At 34.7% G+C, this 22,330-nt stretch overlaps 1 protein-coding gene across 1 annotated transcript in view; it reads right to left on the reverse strand.

Moving 5' to 3' along the window:
• The window catches only part of LOC144257169 (uncharacterized), a 116,519-nt gene that overhangs the window by 52,470 nt on the left and 41,719 nt on the right, over window positions 1–22,330 (reverse strand). The window lies entirely within an intron of this gene.

A 22,330-nucleotide genomic window follows, 5' to 3' on the forward strand; every position in this document is an offset into this window, starting at 1 on the left:
GGGTAACAGGTTCTGAATGTGAGCACAATAGGGCCCATTCCCCTGCTGGTACTTTACTCAAGACTTGAAATCTGGGCTCCAACTAGAAAGGGGATGGGGGAAAATCATAAATTAGTCTTTGATTCAGAATACTTTGCTCCATACAGATAGCGTAGCTTCATTAATTATCTCATATTTAAGGGATTTTCAACCCTGGCAAGATACTACAATCAACTAGGGAGTTTTAAAAAACACTCTTGATGCCAGAACCCACCCATTCAAATCAGAATCTCTAGGGCTGGAGTGCCAGCATGGCTACAGAAGGTCCCCAATTGACTATAACATGCATCTAGAGTTAAGAATCACAGCCATAAAAATATAAGATCATATTTTATGAAGGTCACACTTAATAATTATAAATTATAATAATTATCTGTTATTAACAATGTTCAAGTATGGGATATGCAAATTAAAAATACTTGGGGGAAACTGGCTCTAAATCACCAAGAGTGTTACTAAAGCAAGACAAAGTGACACTGGAATTTCCACAATATAGCACTCAACAGCTATTCATCTCACACTGTCTGGACAAGTCTAACAGCTAAAGACAAATCTATTATAGATGGTGTATATGGAACAAACACGGCCAAATACTGAAAACTTAAATACTCAAAATGCCCCTGAATAACAAAGAGGCTACACATTCAGAGGTAAAATTTAACTGAACAGTCAAAATAAAATGACTACTGCTTAACTGCAAACAACCCGAAGTGAGGTAAATGAATCAAACTCCGAATAAGATGTCTTTTATAGGGATTCTAACTTAAAGGGTATGGAAAAGCTTAAGCCTAGATTGTACCACATGGCAACCACTATCTATATGTGGCTATTTAAATATTAATTCAAATTAATTTAATTATATAAATAAAAAATCTAGTTTCTCAGTTGTAAGAGCCACATTTGAAGCATGGTTAGTAACTATTGTGTTGGACAAAACCGAACATTATAGAACATTTCAATATTGCAGAAAGTTATATTGGACAGACTGTCTTGAGATTAAATTAATATCTGAAACTTATGGATACACACGTTCTAGGAAAATGATCTTTGACTTTTATTTGATGATCCAAGAAGATTATGTTCAACTGTCAAACCAACACTTCAATTGCCTATGGCCAAGTCACTACAAGGTAGGAAAGCGCTTGTTTTCCAAAAATGATACCTCTTAAAAAACAGAAACAAACAAAAAACACATACCATTATCAATAGTAACACTTTCCACCCCTGGATACAATTATTCAACATCACATCAAGACAAGCTGGACTACTATTAGTATAAAATGTTCTTCCCACCTCCCTGAAGTTAAGATGTTTCTGGGTCTTTATTGCTTTTTCAGAAAAGAAAAAATAAATCTAAGCAGATTATACCTCCTTTGCTTTATTCATCAACTCCATTTTATTAGCTATTGGTATATCCAATGTTTTGCCTTCCTTTTAATTCCAAATCCTGGTTTTCGTGTTAAGGGAACCACAACAAATTTTACCATCTCACAGGCAAACACAAACAGCAATCTTCCAAGAATTCCAAGGATATTTGCTGTGTATAAACCCAAGATTTAACAGTTGAGTTGCCATCAGCATCAGGAGCTTGTGCAAAACAAAGACATGATCCTGCAGTTGAACTCCTATTATGGATAAACACTCCAAGTGTGGCTTGTGCTGAAAAGGTCTAGCTTTGACCAATGAAACAGATGATCTGCCTGCTTTCATATACAGAAGAGTAGCTGCTCTGAGAACAGCTATCTGGGGAAGATTCCTCTCTGCTTCTATGATGTGCCTTGTTACCACATCCTCTGCAGGTGAAGGACACTGTATATTCACATGGTGGAAAACTGGAAGGGTAAGAGACAAATGCTGTAGTGAAGCATTTTATAAGGACCATCATCCATTCCCCAGGGAAGAGACCTCATGGCCTCACCACCTCTAACTACCATCAGAGTGGACATTAGTTTCAACCTGGGAGTTCAATAGCAGATAGTTCAAAAAACAAAACAACTAAAAAGGAAACAAGCTCTACAAATTCAGAGCAAAGAATGCGAGTTTGCCAAGAAAGCTCAGATCAGAAATTGTGAGCTGGGTCACTATATTCTTTTGAGTTTTGGTCTAATTTTTTAAAAATTTATTTCTTACATATCATGGTCTAATTTTTGATTTGCTATAGGGCAATAAATCAATAAACCAGTGTTTCTCTGTGATTTTTTTACACAGTTTGACAGACTGATATCACAGAGGGGTGAATATACAGTCCTGAATGCAATATTTTCCCTGTCAAACATGACACACTACATGAAGAAATACTGCAATTCAAGTTATCTCAGAATATCTTCACTCTACTCTCCAGATTAGCCATAAGTATAAAGGTGTGGTTTATATCATGGTTGTCAGCCCTTTTCACAAACTCAAGTTTTCTCACTCTGCTCTCAAAGCTCTTTCCCATCTGCAAGCTATCAAGAAAATCTGGCATCTTACTCCATGTACACACTGTGAGCTTCTGATACATGTCTGAGCTTTGCACACAGGCTGCAATTTTCTTTTGGCGAGCAGGCCTACAGAATACCCATCAGAAATCTGAAAACTGTCACTCAGAATTATTAAAAAAGAAATCTGGTAAATACAATATAATAATGAGAGAAAACAAGAATAAGGGCTTGGTATTTTCACAGGATTAATAATAAAAGCAATTTATAAATTACTTACATATTTTATAATCCAGTGAGTTGTTTAAAAAAATTAAACATTAAAAACTAGAAAAAAGTTAAGATCTCTGTAAAAGCCAAAACATTCAGACAGTAGCTTCGATTGCGTATAATTCACAGATTAACTCTCAAGTTAAAATATACATCTAATCTTTTGAAAATCATAAATATCCACAATAAAGAGAACAAACTTTAAAGAGAAAATGAATTTTTCATAATGACAGAAAGTACTTCCAAAAGTCCCAAGCATTTTGTGGTGCTTTAAAAATGTCAGCAGATTAATCCATACTTCTACCTTCAAGAGGAAAAATCTATCTCAGTTCCACTGGAATGAGGACTCAACTTCTAACATATAAAATGTAGGTAATGAAACAATGTGACTCCAACGCTAAATCATAATATAAATTTATATCCTGCCCCTGCCATGAATTTCTCCCTCTCATATTTATTGTCAGATCTAGAGAGAACATATGTAAACTTTTTTCTATACTTGATATCAGACTATTCCAGGCATAACATATAACTTCTAACCATGCACTTGTAGTTCTGTGTATTATCAGGATTTAAAAATGAAAAAGTTAATTAGGTTATTGAACAAAAAGTCACAAACTGCTAAATTCAGCCCAAATCACAAAAAATATAAAAATCTTAAGAAAAAAAATTATTGTTTTCTATTAGATTTAGTCAAACGAAATTGTCATTTTTGTTACATCAGAAAGGGTAATTTTTATGGTTCTATCTAACAGTTATAATATATATATATATATATATATATATATAAAAATAGGCTGACCAGCGAGGCATTTCCTTCTTATTACTAAAATAAAGAAATTTTCTTATAATACAGTAGAAAAATTGAAGCCAAAATATGGTATGATCAATTTATTCCTTTCTTTCTTTATTTTTTGTGGCACTTGTTGAACCCAGGCCCTTATGCATGCTAGGCAAGCATTCTGTCAGTGAACTACAATCCCCAGCTTATGATCAGTTTTTAATAATCTTTTTAATATGCCACTTATCGACCCAGCCTATTATAAGATCTAACAAAGTACAATATATTTGCACATAACTACGGTATTCTCTATTCGAAAGATCACTAGGAGGCATTGAAAGTGAGGTAAATAATAAAAAGCTTAAGAACAATTCACAGATTATTTTATTTCATAGCAGAATAGCAAAGAACATATTTTAAAATGAGCAACAAATCACTTTCTCTGAATTAAACCAAAAAATGGGTCTTACAGAAAACAGAATGATTGGAAAATTAGAATCTTGAGATAAATACACATCTTAATTTATTTATTAATTAACATTCACTGAGAGCCAGATACTACAGAGTTGCCATAGGTAAACACAAAGAAAAGACTGGCATTTTGTATTTTAAATATATTCACAGTAGTAGTGGTGGAGGAGAAGGAAATAGTATTCTCTATGAACTCCTTTTATCATTTTATTTTTATTATTTTAAAATGCAAATTATTCTAATCAACTCAAAAGCAACAGAAATACTTTTCAATAGCTCATATTTTATGCTTGAAGTAGCATTTTATTTATATATTTAAGTTCTAAGTACTCATTTTATCCTCACAACAAACTTATGACATAAACACTATTTTTATCCACGTTTTACAAAAGAAAAAATTGAGACCTAGAGTTTGAGTGCCTCCTCTGAAACTCATGCTAAATTCTAATTGCCACTGTAACAGTATTAAGAGGTGGAGACTTTTAAAGAAGTTTTTAGGCCATGAGAGCTCAACCTTAAAAAAGGATTAATGTCATAAGTCTGGGGAAAAGGTTTTTTAAAAAATAAATTGTTTCTCTGGTCACGTGATGTCATTCTGCCATTTTATGATGTAGCATGGCAGCCCTTGACAGATGCGAATCCCATGCACTTGGACTTCCCAGGCAAATAAACTCCAACTGTTTATAAATTACCCAGTCTCAGGTATTGTTTCAGCAGTACAAAAGGGACAAAACAGTAGAGAAGTAATTAGCCCAAGGTCACAGGCTAGTTAGTGGTAGAACCTATGTAAATCAGGCAGTCAGACTCCAGCAGTAGTGCACCCAATGATGTCACTGGGTTATCTAATTCAAAAAACAAAAAACTTTATTAGCATGGATTCAAATGTGGAAAATTTCTGGTGCCAACTCTGACAATTAAGGCAGAAAGCTGAATTAAACTATTACTCTCAGGTATAATATTTTTTTAAAAAACTGATTTGCTAACCTCCTAATAGTTTTTCAGTTAGCTTAAACCATAGAATATAAAGGCTCTGGGCATAAATGTTTCAGATGTGATCTCATCACTGTGTGTTCTGCTTGGGGTGGGCAAAGTACAGTCTGTAAGCTGAATTCAGCCTGGTATCTGTTTTGTAAATAAAGTTTTATTAGGACACAGCAATGGTCATTGATATTGTCTAAGGCTGCTTTTGTGCTACAGTAGTAAAGTTGAGTTGCTGCAAAAGAGACCTTATGGCTAGCAAAGCCTAATAAACTTAATATAAGGCTTTGCTGTGGTCTAAATATTTGTGGCCCCTGCCCCTAATTCACATATTAAAATCTCAGTCCTCAAGGTGATGATATTAGGAGATGAAACCTTGGGCAGGCGAGAGTGGAGTCTTCAGGAATGGAATTAATGCCCTTATAAAGGAAGTCTGAGGGGGCTGGGGTTGTGGCTCAGTGGTAGAGCACTTGCCTGGCATGTGTGAGGCACTGGGTTCGATTCTCAGCACCACATAAAAAATAAATAAAATAAAGCTATTGTGTCTACCTATAACTAATAAAAATGTTTAAAACAACAACAACAAAAAAGAAGCCCGAGGAAGCACCTTTGCAGCTTCCACCACATGAGATCACAGTGATAACAGCTCTCTGTGTGGAAGAGGACTCTAAACAGATACCCCACCTATCTTGCCTCAATCTTGAACTTCCCACATGAAGAACTGTGAGTCTATGTTGTTTTCGTTAGAGCAAACCAATGGACTAAGACAGGTCCTTTGGAGAAAAACTGTGGTGACCTCTATGGTACACATAACAAGGTACAAATGGGGAAAAAAATGGTATAATTTTTATAAATGAATTATTTACTTTATATAGGCATAAATTACCACACATCTATTCAACAACTAGAGACCTGCAGTGGAAGTCTATTACATTTTATCAAATCTAAGATATTAGCAGCTATTAAGACTTCAAATAATACATGCTGGTGAGGATGTGGGGGGAAAGGTACACTCATCCATTGTTGGTGTGACTGCAAATTATATTATCACTCTGGAAAACTCGATGGAGCAGTATGGAGATTCCGCAAAAGACTAGGAATAGAACCATCTTATAATCCAGCTATCCCACTTCTTGGTATTTATCCAAAAGAACCCAAATCACCACATTGTTGTAATATAGGCATATCAATGTTTATAGCAGTGCAATTCACAAAAGTCAAGTTGTAACTCAGTCTAGGTGCCTGTCAGATGATGGATAAAGAAAATATGGCATATACACACAATGGAGTTTTACTCTGCCATCAAGAAGAATGAAATTATAGTATTTGCTGATAAATGAGGATGTGGTGAAAAAGGAACACTCATATATTGCTGGTGGGACTGCAAATTGGTGCAATCACTCTGGAAAGCAGTATGGAGATTCCTTAGAAAACTTGGAATGGAACCACCATTTGACCCAGCTATCCCAATGGAGAACAACATATTATATGAAATAACCCAGACTCTTTTTAAAATTATCCTGGGCTGGGGATGTGGCTCAAGCGGTAGCGCTCTCGCCTGGCATGCGTGCGGCCTGGGTTCGATCCTCAGCACCACATACCAACAAGGATGTTGTGTCCGCCGAGAACTAAAAAATAAATATTAAAAAAAAATTATCCTAATTATTGTAATTTGTTATAAATGATAGCAGAATGCATTTCAGTTCACAGTACACAAATAAAGCACAATATTTCATTTCTCTGGTTGCACACAAAATAGAGTGACACTATTTGCGTCTTAATATGTGTACCTAGGGTAATGATGTCCATCTCATTCCACCATCTTTCCTACTCTGCCTCCTCCCTTCCCCTCCCTTCCCTTTGCCCTATCCATCTTTCCTCCATTTCTCCCATGCTCCCCCCAACCCCCATTATGGATCAGCATCCACTTATCAGAGAAAACATTCAGCCTTTGGTTTTTTAGGATTAGCTTACTTCACTTAGCATGATATTCTCCAACTCCATCCATTTACCTACAAATGCCATGATTTTAATGCTGAGTAATATTCCATATCTATCTATCTATCTATCTATCTATCTATCTATCTATCTATATGTATATACACTTCAGTTTCTTTATCTATTTATCTATTGAAAGACATCTAGATTGGTTCCACAATTTAGCTATTGTGAATTGTGCTGCTATGAACATTGATGTGGCTGTGTCCCAGTAAGCTGTTTTTAAGTCCTTTGGGTATAAACTGAGGAGTGGGATAGCTGGGTCAAATGGTGGTTCCATTCCAAGTTTTCTAAGGAATCTCCATACTGCTTTCCAGAGTGATTGCACCAATTTGCAGTCCCACCAGCAATATATGAGTGTTCCTTTTTCACCACATCCTCATCAACACTAATTGTTGTTTGTATTCTTAATAACTGCCATTCTGACTGGAGATGAAATCTTATAGTAGTTTTGATTTGGATTTCTCTGATTGCTAAAGATGTTGAACATTTTTTCATATATTTGTTGATCAACTGTATCTTAAAGTCAAGAATCAAATATTTTCTCTCATATGCAGAAGCTAGATCAAAGTAAGAAAAAACAGCAGGAGTCGTGGGAATCCCATGAAAATAGAAGGGAGATCAATGATGTAGAAGAAGGGGGAGAGAGCAGAGACTAGAAAAGGGAGTAACTGCAGAAGAAAATTGACCAAACTATGCTATGCACACATATGCATATACCATAGTGAATTCTATCTTTGTCTATCTATAAAGTACCAATTTTAATAAAAACAATAAATAAACAGAAGAAAGACCGACAAGAAGGGGAACAGAGGATGGAAGGAGAGGTGGAAAAGTGTAATAACTCGGAATTGAAATGGAGCAAAATTTATCCAAACGTAAAATATGTCCAAATGAACTCTAGAACTATAATGTAGTATTAAAAACATTAAAATTGTGCATTAATAAAGTAAAAGAAAATGACATTGTATAGTCTCCCAATTTTTTAATCGTTATTGAGTCTGAAATGACACAAAATCAGTTAGATATTTATCACATAAAAAAAGCCTAAACAGTCAATCTGGTCTGGCTGTAAGAGTTTGTCACTGCTAGCTCCTTACTGAACACATTCCTCCCCAAATATCAGCGATTTTCTTTTTTGAAGTCCCTGAAGAATTTATGCAAGTAAATTACTTCTGGTTCTAAAATAAAAGTGACATGTAACATTAAATTAAAGGATCATTTGCTTGACATGCAAATAATTGGTCTTTTTTATTCTGGTATTCTTTCTGTAATCAAGTAGGAAGTATGAAGTGATCATTTTTGTCTTTTTCTCCCCAATATATAATTTCCAAAGAAAATATAATAACAATCAAATAAGTAAAATTTTGCCATATTTAACATTACTTTTTCTTGCATAACTGCATCAGTATTCGTTCTAAATTTGTAATTCTTTTTGAACTAAATCAACTAAATCAAACTATTAAAAACTATTAAAAACTATTAAAAGCAGAATTTAAGCATATAAATATTTTTAAAGGAATACATTAAGAGTAATAAAATAGCCAGTTAAAAATAAATCATTTTTCAGTAATCAAAAACATGTAGTATTGGCATAAAAATGGCCATATAGACGAATGAAATAGAACAGAGAACCTAGATAAAACCCTCACATGGTATGGCAAATTAATTTTCAACAAAGGGAAGGGACAGTCTCCTTAAAATAAAATGTTACTGATAAAACTGAAATATCCACATGTAAAAATTAACTTAAGGACTAGGCATGTTGGTAGCTCAGTGACAGATACTCACCTAGGATCTGCAAGGCCCTGGTTTTGACTCCATAAAAATACATACATACATACATACATACATACATACATACATACTTACATATATAAGCAAACAGGGAAAAATAATAGGAATTAGGGAATAGATGAGCAGGTCTTGAGGAAAATTAAAGATTTTGGTATATCAAAGGACACTATCAACAAAGGACATTATCAACAGAAAAAAAAAAAAAAAAGACAAAACAAGAGCAAGTCTCTGTAACTTCTATGCCTAATAAGGGCTTAACATCCAGAGTACATAAAGAACTCCTACAATTCAACAACAAAAAGACAAATGGATTTAAAAATGAAAAAAGGAATAGACATTTCACCAAAGCAGCACAATTAAAAAATGCTCAATATTATCTACTCACTGAGGAAATGCACATCAAAACCTCAATGAAATACCATCTCATATTCTCCAGAATGATTATAAACCAAACAATGGAAACTAACAGGTGGCTAGCCAGGATATAAAAAAGGTGAAATCCTTGTGCTTTACTGGTGGTATGTAAAATGTATCTGTCACCATGAAAAACAAGTTTTGTGGATCTTCAAAAAGTTAAGTAGTTATCATATGATGCAGTAATTCTGCTTTCTAAACAACTAAAAACAGGGTCAAATGGTGGTTCCATTCCCAGTTTTCTAAGAAATCTCCATACTGCTTTCCATATTGGCTGTACCAATTTGCAGTCCCACCAGCAGTGTATGAGAGTTCCTTTTTCCCCACATCCTCACCAATACTTATTGTTGTTTATATGCATAATTGCTACCATTCTGACTGGAGTGAGATAAATCTTAGAGTGGTTTTGATTTGCATTTCTCTAATTGCTAGTGATGATGAACATTTTTTCATGTGTTTGTTGATTGATTGTACATCATCCTCTGAGAAGTGTCTCTTCAGGTCCTTGGCCCATTTATTGATTGGGTTATTTGATTTTTGGTGTCAGGGTTTTTCAGTTCTTTATATACCTTAGTGATTAGTGCTCTATCTGATGCGTGAGGGATACAGATTTGCTCCCAAGATGTAGGCTCCCTACTCACCTCACAGATTGTTTCTTTTGCTGAGAAGCAACTTTTTAATTTCACTCCATCCCAATTATTAATTCTTGATTTTAATCCTTGTGCCACAGGAGTCTTATTAAGGAAGTTAGGGCCTAATCTCACATGATAGAGATTAGGGCCTACTTTTTCTTCCAATGGAAGCAGTGTCTCTGGTTGTATTCCTAAATTCTTGAACCATTTTGAGTTGAGTTTTGTGCTTGGTGAGAGACAGGGGTTTAATTTCATTTTGTTGCATATGGATTTCCAGTTTTGCCAGCACCATTTGTTGAAGAGGCTGTCTTTTCTCCAATACATGTTTTTGGCACCTTTGTCTAATATAAGATAATTGTAGTTTTGTGGGTTAGTCTCTATGTCCTCTATTCTGTACCATTGGTCTACCAGTCTGTTTTTGGTGCCAATATCATGCTGTTTTTGCTATTATTGCTCTGTAGTACAGTTTAAGGTCTGGTATAGTGATGCCACCTGCACCACTCTTCCTGCTAAGGATTGCTTTAGCTATTCTGGGTCTCTCCATCCCTCTCCTCGGTCTATACCCAAAGGACTTAAAAACAGCATACTACAGGGACACAGCCACATCAATGTTTATAGCAGCACAGTTTACAATAGGTAAACTGTAGAATCAACCTAAATGCCCTTCAATAGATGAATGGATAAAAAAAAATGTGGCATATACACACAATGGAATATTACTCAACAATAAAAGAGAATAAAATCAAGGCATTTGCAGGTAAATGGATGGAGTTAGAGAAGATAATGCTAAGTGAAGTTAGCTAATCCCCGCAAAAAACAGGTGCCAGACGTTTTCTTTGATATAAGATATAATATACATGTGTGCATATATAAGGAAGCTGATTCATAGTGGGATAGGGAGGGGAAGCATGGGAAGAATAGACAAACTCTAGATAGGGCAGAGGGGTGGGAAGGCAAGGGAGGCGGCAGTGGGTAATTAATGGTGGTTGAATGTGATGATCATTATTATCCAAAGTATGAGAACACAAATTGGTGTAAGTATACTATGTATACAACCAGAGATATGAACAATTGAGTTCTAAATATGTAATAAGAGTTGTAATGCATTCTTCTGTTATATATAAATAAAAATATGTAAAAAACAAACGAAAAAAGGAACTAAAACAGGGAATCAAATATGTATAAATGTAAATACATATAAATATATATACATATATGTGGGTGCATATAATATATATATATATATATATATATATATATATATATATATATATATATAAATCAATGTTATTAACAGCACTTTTCCCAATAGCAAAAGGTGGCTATAACCCAAGTGTCCATCAACAGATAAATGCATAAATAAAATGGGATACAAACATACAATGGAATATTAATCTGCTATTTAAAAAAATAAGGTTTTGATATATGCTACAATATTGTTGAACTTTGAAAACATTATACCAAGGGAAAACACCCAGATACAAAACAATAAATGTTTTATGATTGCGTTCACATGAAATATCTGAACTAGGTAAATTCACAGAGACATAAAGTAGAATAGAGGTTATTAAGGACCAGAAGAGAGGGAGAGCAATGGGGAATTATTGCTCAATGGGTACAACTTTCTGTTTGGGATGATAAACTTCTAGAAATAAATAGATGTAATGATTATAAAACACTCTAAAGGAAAAAAATTCCACTGAGTTATCCATTTAAACATGGTTAAAAGTTGCGATTTTTAGGTCATGTATATTTTATCACAATATTTTAGAAAATAAAGCACCTAAGATTGAATATTATTCCTGAAATATAGAATTTATCTAAAACCTATCATAACAAAAATTTCAAACCAACATACCCTGACACAGTGCTAACTTCAAAATTCATATACAACATTAAAATAAAGCATCCAGTTTCCTGACCACATTAAAGGAGAGGCCTATAAATGAAATTAGAAGATTTTTATTTTGATAGCCTGAACTTGACATTCAAGCCAAGTGAAACTCACAAACACTCCACAGAAATAATAGCCAAGTTAACTACAGGGTTTAGGTATTTAGTTCTCTGTTTTTACTTTATTTCTATTTCCATATCTAGAATTCTCCTTACACCAGTTTAAAAATGAGACTCCCCAGAGAAAAATATGTGCACTCATATTTTAACAATCAAAACTGAAAAATAAAAGAAAAACAACACCAGAAACCTGTAGAAATTCTAGGTAGTAGAAACTCTTTTTTTTTTTTCTTTTTTTTTTTTATTGGTCGTTCATAACATTACATAGTTCTTAATACATCATATTACACGGTTTGATTCAAGTGGATTATGAACTCCCGCTTTTACCCCGTATACAAATTGCTGTATCACATCAGTTACCCTTCCATTGATTGACATATTGCCTTTCTAGTGTCTGATGTATTCTGCTGTCTGTCCTATTGTCTACTATCCCCCCTCCCCTCCCCGCCCCTCCCCTCCCCTTTTCTCTCTCTACCCCTTCTACTGTAAATCATTTCTTCCATTTGTATTCTCTTGACTTAAAACTCCTAAGTGCACAAACCTCAATTTGAACTAAGGGGAAAAGGTCTTAATTATACAAAAACACACACCCCACATCTGTCTCATGTTTTTGGCAAGTGGTGCAAAACTGATGACTTACCATGCTGTTCTCTAATCAAGAATGCTATTATATTCCACAAACTAATAAAAAATACCCTGTTTCATAATAAACTAATCATGAAATTACAGTTGATGTTCCTAATCCTCAAAAGTGGAACCCTGTCATGTCTAGGAGCAAGTATTAATTATAAAATGTTCATGTTTTATTATCTGTCTGTCTGGCTAGCTGGCTATAAGAAAACCCTTTTTTGGTGGAAAGATATAATTTCAGAAACAGGATACAGATCATAAACTAAAAACAGAAAGACACAAAAATGACAGGTCAAGAAATGAAAACATCAGCAAGAGGTAGCATTTTAGTCCATCTAGGCAGTTCACAAAAGATAGGCACTGTAAAAATAATAATCAACACAGGCCTATGCAACAAGGTGCCCTGTGATTATAATAGTACTTTCCATCCACTTCTTGTCAGAAAGCAGTCTGTCTTCTAAGATCATCACCATTACTATTCTCAATGAAGAAAATGTGAACTTTACTTATAAAAATGATTTATAACCATTAGATAAGTTCACTGATTGATTTTCCTTCCTGCCTCTGTTAAAGTATTTTCAGAAGAATATTGGAATTCTCAGCATATGATTACTAAGTGACTGATCAGTTTCTACTTGAGCAGGAAGAAAAAAGTATTCTATATAATTCTAATGCAGTACTTCAACTGGATTTCAATGTATCAAGAATATTGTTCCAAATAGAATACAGGCCCTTAAAAATTAAATGAAATTAAGAAATCCCAGAACTCTGGTAATCTCTAATCATTCCTTCAAATTAAACACAGACTCTTGATAAACTGAAAATTAATATACTAAATTAATAAAATAATTTCTGTGGAAGCTATCAGATGAAAGCAACATGATTTAGTTTAAAATAACTGTAGTACAAAGAAAATCCCATTAAGCAAATCAGAATTTATAAACATTTTCTGTGTTACATTTAGATTCTGGCTAGCAAATGTCAGTAAGTTGTCTTCTTAGAATAATTGATAAATGATGTTTGTTGGTTCTATTCTAATAACACTGAATGAGGAAAAAAGAAAACCAAGGTAAATAGTATAACCTTGACCTGAAATAAAAGATATAACTTAATTCATCAGTGAAGTCCTTTGAATTATTTCACTGATTTCGTGGCAACATTATTAGCATCTGGTCTATTATTTTTCTCATCTTTTTTCTGTAAACTTTAGATTTGAAGAGATGGTGGAGTCACAGAAGCCTAAAGGAAGTCGGGTCTAGTGCCAAGACCACTGATAAAAGGCCAGAAAATCTGGGGGGTCAGTTAGTCAAAGTCTGCTAGGCCAGTCCAAACGTTCCTTTTTATAAAGATAATTCACAATAACTGGAAACCTACAATTTAGGACATTTGGCACAACGATGTTCAAGAATTGAAAATTACTGAAGCAACATGATAGGTCTATGAGGTTAACTATATAGATATTTGAAATTTTCTGTAATAAAAAGTTGAAAGTGAAATAAACAAATCTGCATATTGTGTAAATGAAATAGCAGATTTTCTGGCTTGGGCTTTAAAATGTAAGATTGTAGAGTACTGACAAGAGAACAGAGAGAATTATCCCCTTTTCTCTAGTATAGATAACTACCTCATTCCTTTCCTGTTATACATAGCAAATTCATTTCTAGTTCATTATAGTTTTATAACTATTACTCAAAAGTAATAATAGGAATGAATCATTCATAACTGCGACTACAGAAAAATAACGTTGAATGGCAAAACTACCATGAACAAAGCTAGAAGACAAATGAGAAAATTAAAATATCTGCAATATATTTTACAGATAAAGAGCTAACACTCCCAACATACAAAGATCTTAATAACTAGAGTCCAAAATTCCTAAAAAAATGGAAAATGATGAAAAGAAATCTCCCTATATATCTGTATAGCTCTCTCTATATTTTTGGAAATCTGAAAAGATACTAAACTTCACTCATGAAAACTATACTGAGATATTATTTCTTTGCCCTTCAACTTGATGAAAATTCAAAAGCTTGACAATACAGTCTCTTGGAGAGGATGTGGGGAAAAAAGCACTCTCAAACACTGCTGGTGCAAAAGCTAGACAGTACAACTCTACATAGGAAATATGATGATATCTAACAAAACTACATAAGCATTTATCACTTTGATCAAGTAATCTCACTCTAACATTTATCCTGAAGACTCAGCTCCAACAGTATAAGACAACACAAGATTACTAAGTTCAGCAGTGTATAACCATAAAATACTTGAAACTACTTGGATTACAGATAGAAGTCAGGACGAAAAAACTGGTAAACACACTCACACACACACACACACACACACACACACACACATACACACACACACACACACAGAAATAAATAATGATCTCTATGAACTGATATGGCATGATTTCCAAAGTATACCTTTCAGTGAAAACAGCTAAATGGCAGTGCTTCAACAGATAGTATGCTATCTTTTATGTTGTGGGAAAAAAAGGAAATAAGAAAATATACATATCTGCTTATCATAATAAAAAGAAACATTAGAAGGATAAACCAGAAACCAAAGTTGGTTATCTAATAGGGTAGGATGTTGTTTTTGTATTTTAATTTTTTAACAATACAGATGAAGCAATTCTAAAACTATCTGAGATAATATTCATTTAAAGCAAATGAGTAAAATGTTGGTATTGTTGGAAACCATGTCCTCACAAGAGAAAAAGGGAGAATTAGAAGTACCAATGTGAATTCAATTTCTAAAAAAACAACAACCATGTTCATACATATATCCATTTAACATAAACATACACATGAATCGCATATACATATGTATATGTGTGTGTGTGTGTGTGTGTATCGAGACATATATTTTCTAGCTTTGTTTCCTGATGTAGCCCCAAAACAGATACTCAGCAGCAATGTACATAACAAGTGTCCAGATCTTGGTTTCTAATAGCATTCTCAAGTAGGAGGGAATGTGGCTCCTAGGGGAAATGACTGACTCCAATGTTGGGCATTAAAGGAACAAGTTGAGCCTTGTTCCTTATAAAGAATAAAAAAATGATGATAAGCTAAAAAAGAATGATGGTAGCATGTAAAAGGACACAGGAGCCAGCATGAAATAATCCCAATGATGACATCTGAAATATTGAAGGAAAGTAATAAACTGTTACCCATTGGGGGAAAAATAAGAAACCACAAATGCATACTAAAAATAATTCAAATATACACAGATAACTAAAAGGGCTCTTATTACAGTAAAATACTAAATAATGACTGGTAAATGTAGAGGACAAGGTAAAATAGGAAAAAAAAAATCACTTCACAACCCTAACAGTAGACTGATTCAAGCTAGTTTGATCAATGGAATCTATATACAAAGGATAACGTTTTATGAGGAGCAATATGTTTTTTAAAAAATATTTTTAAATGTTGATGGACCTTATTTTATTCATTCATTTATATGCAGTGCTGAGAATTGAACCCAGTGACTCACACATGTGAGGCAAGCACTCTACCACTGAGCCACAACCCCAGCCCGCCCCACCCAGAAGCAATATGTTTTAATAGTACCTCCCTTCCCATAGACTTTTTATTAGTTGCAAGGAAAGTATACAGTAACTATTTAGTTGACAAATGAGACAATGAAACGGGTGGTCAAAATCTACATCCCAAATGAGGTACAGGTCACTCCAGAAGTGATATGCTAAGAAAGACACATTCTTTATGTAATATTCTATCCAGGAACAAGTAACCTGAAATTTTACCAAGAAAAAACATTAGACAAACCAAAAATGAAAATATGCTGTGGAAAAAAAGGGGGAGGGAGGAAGGTTCCATAGTTTTGAATTGCCCTTGTAAGACAAAGAAAGTTTGAAGAACTATTCCAAATTAAAAGGTACTAAACTGGGCACAGCGGCACATAACTGTAATCCCAGCAGCTTGGGAGACAGAAGTATTGTGATTTCAAAGCCAGCCTCAGCAAAGGTGAGGTACAAAGCAACTCAGTGAGACCCTGTCTCTAAATAAAATACAAAACAGGGCTAGGGTTGTGGTTCAGTGGTCAAGTGCCTCTAAATTCAATCCGGGATACAAGAAAAAAAAAAGGTACTAAAAATACATGACATCTAAACCCAATAATATATGATTACAGACTAACTCCTGTTCTGGAAAGAAGAAAATTGCTATAAAAGGGCATTTGTTTGGTCAGTTTACAATTAGAAAATGACTAAGGAAAAGTAATGTGGGGCTGGGGTTGTGGCTCAGTAGCAGAGCACTTGCCTAGCATGTGTAATCCACATATAATAAATAAATAAATAAACAAACAAACAAACATCAACAGCTAGAAAATATTTTTTTTTTAAAAAAGGGGGTAATGTAACAATGTTAAGTCTTACTCAAGTGTTTAGCCTGTTAATGTAAAAGATTATCCACATTCTTAGAAATTTACACTGAAGTATTTAGGAATAAAGGGCTATGATGTATGCAATATAACTCTCAAATGGGTCAATAATACATATGTATAATAAATATATGCAAAAGCATTCATTCACAAAGTGGAATAATAAAGTACCTGAGACAAAAGGCTAACAATCTTAATCAAGGGTACGTGGATGCTCTTTGTATTATTTCTGCAAGTTTTCTGTAAGTTTAAAATTATCTCTTTAAAAAATCATTATGCTTAGAAAATAAGAAATACTTTTCTCTTTAAAATCTGTTGTATTTTTCCTACACAGCTAAGGAGGACCAGTGTCAAACAATCATCCAGCTGGAAAGTTGGCAGCTACCTTAGATTATCTAACAGTTTCACTTCATTTCCTCCCTTTCCTTCAACTCCCACACCCAAATGACAATATCCTAAGGGAATATTGTTTATACGCTTTTGCCTCCAATCATACCAAACTGGTTCAGGATCTAATCACTTAGTTTCTCTCATCAGATATATTGCTATGATCTACTAGAGATCATGCTTTGTCCATGTCCAGTCTTGGCTCCAAGCCATTTATAAATTCTGCTATATAGTCCTTGGCCCAGATGAATTTGACCATGTTCCTCTCTGGATTTCTTAACTCATCCCAAAAATAGATAGCAAAGAACTTACTAGATCAATTTTTAAATCCCCACAATACTGCCCCAGACCAGAGCAGACAGCCAAACTAAGGTCACTCGAGTGAATTTCCTAAGGTACCAAATAAAATACAGTCACACAATTTACCTTTAAATCAAGCCCCAGGACGACTCCTCTGCCCTCAGCCTCAAGCTCCCCAAATGGGAGAGCAAGGAATATCATGAGAAGCTGGTGAGAGAGAGCTAGCAAATTCAGGAGTGGTCTTTTATTGGGGGTGGGGGGACTCTGATTCTTTAGAAATTTCCATCCAAAAAAGGTCAAGAGGGGCAGGGTTACAAGGACAGGTAAGGGACCCCTGGGGCTGTAGGAAGGCACGCCTACACATGAAGACACATTTTGTGACAATTTAGGACTTCCAAGATCGTGCCTCCATCTAGAGCCACTTTGATGTTGCCAGATCACGGGAAGTGACCAACAGAGCCTCACCAATCAGGAAAGGAAAATGCTGGTCACATGGCATGGTGGCCTCCCACACCACAATGATAAAATATATTACTTTGGATCCTGCAAAACAATAAGCAAAAATTCTTGCCCAGAAACTTACATCTATAAAAATTTTTGTCCAGAAAATATAACATAATTGCAAATTTAGTCATGAAACAAGTATAGAAGCCTTCTTGGACCCAATGTTAAAGCAACCACTATTAAGCAATATAGTCAGTACTTCCTACACAAAAAAACATGGAATAACAACTTTGGGGGGAAAAAAGAGGCAATTAAAAGGAAAGAAGGGAAGGAAAAGATAAAGAACAGAATGGAAGGAAAGAAAATGGAAAGGTAAAGAATTGAAAAGGAAAGAAAGAAAAAGAGAAGGTAAAGGAAAGAATGGGAAAGGAAGAGAAAATTCTATTCTCTAGCATTTCACAGTAGAGATTTGCCTTGAATTAAACTATCAACATTTTGGGCTGGGGTTGTAGCTCAGTGGTAGAGCACTTGCCTTATATGCGTAAGGCACTGAGTTTGATCCTCAGCCCCACATAAAAATAAATAAATAAAAATATTGTGTCCATCTACAGCTACAAAAATATATATATATTTTAAAACAAGTATCAACATTTGAGAATTAACTAGCCCTCTCAATTATTCTTAGTAGAACAGGAGAAAAGTTATTTTTTTATGTCTTTGTTGCTCTCTGACATTTACTTGAGAATATTTCTTAAGAATATTATTATTGAACAGGAAGGAAGAGCATGAGGAAAAGACTAACAGTAAACAAAGACGAATGGGGGGAGAGAAAGGGAGAGAGAAGGGAAAGGATATACAAATGGTAGGAGACCTTCAATGATACACAAAAGTATGAGGTTATGATGGGCAAGGGGGAGGGGGAAAAAAGGGAGAGAATTGAACAACAGCAGAGGAGGCAGAGAGGGAAGGTGGGAGGGGAGGGGAGGGGGGATAGTAGGAGATAGGAAAGGTAGCAGATTACAATAGTCACTAATATGCCATTAGGTAAAAATGTGAGTATGTAACAGATGTGATTCTGCTATCTGTATTTGGGGTAGAAATGGGAGTTCAAAACCCAATGGAGTCAAATGTATGAAAGATGATTTATCAAGAGCTCTGAAATGTTTGGAACAATCAATAAAATAAATAAATAAATAAAAAAGAATATTATTATTCTCAGAAGTTACTTGAGAATATTATTGTTAATACAGAACATTCTAAGAATACAAAAATATTTATAAGCAAACATGGAATGAGGTTTCTATTGCTTCCACTCTGAGGAATTTACATTTCCTAATTGAAGCAATCAATATATAACTATATATAAAACTACAAACATATATGCATATATGTATTATATATAAAAGTTACTCAATGTATACAGATCCTGGTTTCTAGATCCTACTTATATATCTATACCTGTAGATATCAGTAATAGGTTCAAGTAACTTTCATATTAAACTTCAAGTTGCAAAACAATAAAAAACCAAAATATTTTGTAAATAAAACCATTTCCTTGATATTTTACACTAAGAATATAAAATACAACAGATGGTAAGATATACATGAAGGAGTCTTGCTAAATGATTTAGTTCCTCAGAACAAAGAGCTTAGTTCTTTTCCAGTTTATAAAATGAAAACAATGAAGCTTTAAGTAATAAAGACTAAGTAACTTGTAGCATGGCCTCCTCTCTGAACAAAAAATATTGTTTTAATTACCACATTCATTCAGAATTTTTAAAACATTTGTTTTTCAAATTTTGATCTGAAAAATCTTAACTGTGTGTGTAAAGAAAGGGTTCAATGATCAATTCAGCTTACAAATGGACTTTTAACTTGGATTTCCAAAGGGTCTAAGTAAATTACAGCAAACAGAAAAGAATAAAATTTCATATGCAATAAAATTACTTAATTTATTCTCCACACATATTGTATAAAGAATCAAATGCTAGTAAAAACTGGAAGTGTTTGATCTACTTTCTTTTCAACTGGGAAACATGGTGAGAGATCTTTGAGCATACAGAGGTGGTTTGCCCCTGTGTTATGTAAATAATGGGAAAGAGGAAAATCAACCTCTTTTGAGGTGAAGGAGTTAAGAATAAGTCACCCAAAATATGCCATTTTGGCAGCTTGATGATTTAAGTTTCAAGGCACTAGAAAAAGAGTAGGTCAGATCACTCTGACCTTTGTGCTACTCTGACTTTTGTGCTGTTTCTTGAAAGCAAGGGATGAAATTCCCAAGTGAAAGATGTCCCCTTTTACTAGAGTGAAAACAAACTTCTTTTTTAAAAATGGAAAGTTGGGGCCAAAGAAAATCTGTATAAACAACCATTAACCTAAACTTACATCCCAGCCACTTCTCTACTCAATGATATACTCCTGCCCCAGAACCTCTTTGTCACGTTTTCACGAGTTATTACTCCTTGTCTATTTCAGTACGTAGGTGTTCCATTTTAACTGCTTCATTAGTGTTTTGATTCCTTATGAGAATTTCTATGCCATATAACACTTAAATTAAATAAACTTGCATGCTTTCTTCCTAGTCACCTGTCTTACAGTTAATTTAGTTCTCAGGCTGTCACTACCCTAAGGATGGAGGTAGAATTTTGCCTCCATTACAGAAGAGAAGGTAATCAGATGCTTAATAAAGTTCTCAACAATCTGTAATGCTCACAGATAACTCTTCACAGTTAATTCTATATGCTATGTTGCAAGTATCAAAAATTAAAATCCCAACTGAACAGTAGAATAATGATCCTTAACCCTATGAGCTAGATTATTTTCCCTATTATCAAACTGCAAAACCTGTAACCAGATTATTTTGTTTTTATAAAAATGTTTAAAAATAGAACAAAATTCTCTAAGCTACATCAAAAGGGAAAGCATTCAGGCTAGAAATATACTTACACAGGCTCACTGACTTTAGTGCTCAGCCATGAGATATAAAAGGAATCATTTTTCCTACACAAACAAGTAGAAGTAATCACAACATTTTACATTGAACTATTAGTCTAATTCTCTTAAGCAGATGTTTTAAGTGATATGTTATTTTCTAGTGTTTACAGTATTTCTTAGGACACCATTATTGCAGAAATTTTTACAATGAAAACTGAAGAGAAATAAGTGAAGTCAAACCTGTGTCCCAGAGCAGTGAAGCGGCAGCCTGGGTGGGCTGAAGTGTAGGTAGCAGGCATGGGCCACAGTTGGGGGAGTCAGCCATGCCTGTAGCAGCCTGACACTCGGCAAGCCAGGGCCGAGATGCGTCAGGGCACTCCTGTCACCAAAGCACCCCATCCTGGACCCAGTGTGGATGCCTGCTCTACACAGTGCCACGAGCGAGAACCCCACATGTCCATTAAAGGACAACCTCAATCTCCCACTTCCCAAGGAGCAGGTGGAAAATGGAAGTGGAGGCAGATGTGAATGGGACTTCAGGGCTAACCAATAGGATTGGTAGTTTTTCCAAAGCCTGATTAGCATAAATTTGGACCTATAGCACTGACCAAAATGCTATATAAACCCCTAGACTATTACACTCAGGCAGCAACCCTTACTGGGGTCCTCTCTTGCCACTGCAAGAGTTATTTCTATTCCTCATACTTAAAATAATCATACTCTTTTCACTCTTGCCTTCCATTGTCTCGTGTATTTCATTATTTGGATTTGCAAGACAAGAACCTGGAGACAACTGCAACACTGGAAGTCAGAGCACCCCATTTAGAGCTGCAATACTAAGAGCTGCAACATTACACTCAATGATAGTAGAGAAGAATCAGTCTTTGCCAGCTGCAACCCTTAGAGCTGAACTGGTAGGCATTCTGTTCTGTGATTAGCTGCTAACACTAAAACAGGCTTTCTCAGCTGCAGACGCTGCAGCTTGCATAGGCCTGACCTGCCAGCAGAAGCAGAATCAAAAACTTAGGTTTCATGAGTACCTGGCTTTATAACAATATTTTATTTCCTAGGCATTGCCTAAATTTTCTGTATAGGACTATTCTTTACAAAGAGATTTCACATTTATTTGACCATTTAACTTGATCCTTGCAACAATCTGCTTCCAAGAAACTAACACATGTCAATAGCTACCATATGTGCCAGGCTCCACACTCAGTGTTTTGCATGAGTTATTTCTTTAACCCTACCAACAATCTAATGAAGTATCAATCCAACTTTTATGAAGAGAACCCCAAGAATAAAGATTTTAAGCAATCTAAAGCCACGTGATACTACCCAGAAGAACTAGGTTTTAGAAACAGGTCTGTTTACTCCAAGGACTGTTTCCCCTACACCAGTATGCTAAAATCATCACAAAG

This window comes from Urocitellus parryii, chromosome 10 (assembly GCF_045843805.1).
Source record: "Urocitellus parryii isolate mUroPar1 chromosome 10, mUroPar1.hap1, whole genome shotgun sequence".
Taxonomy (NCBI): Eukaryota; Metazoa; Chordata; class Mammalia; order Rodentia; family Sciuridae; genus Urocitellus; species Urocitellus parryii.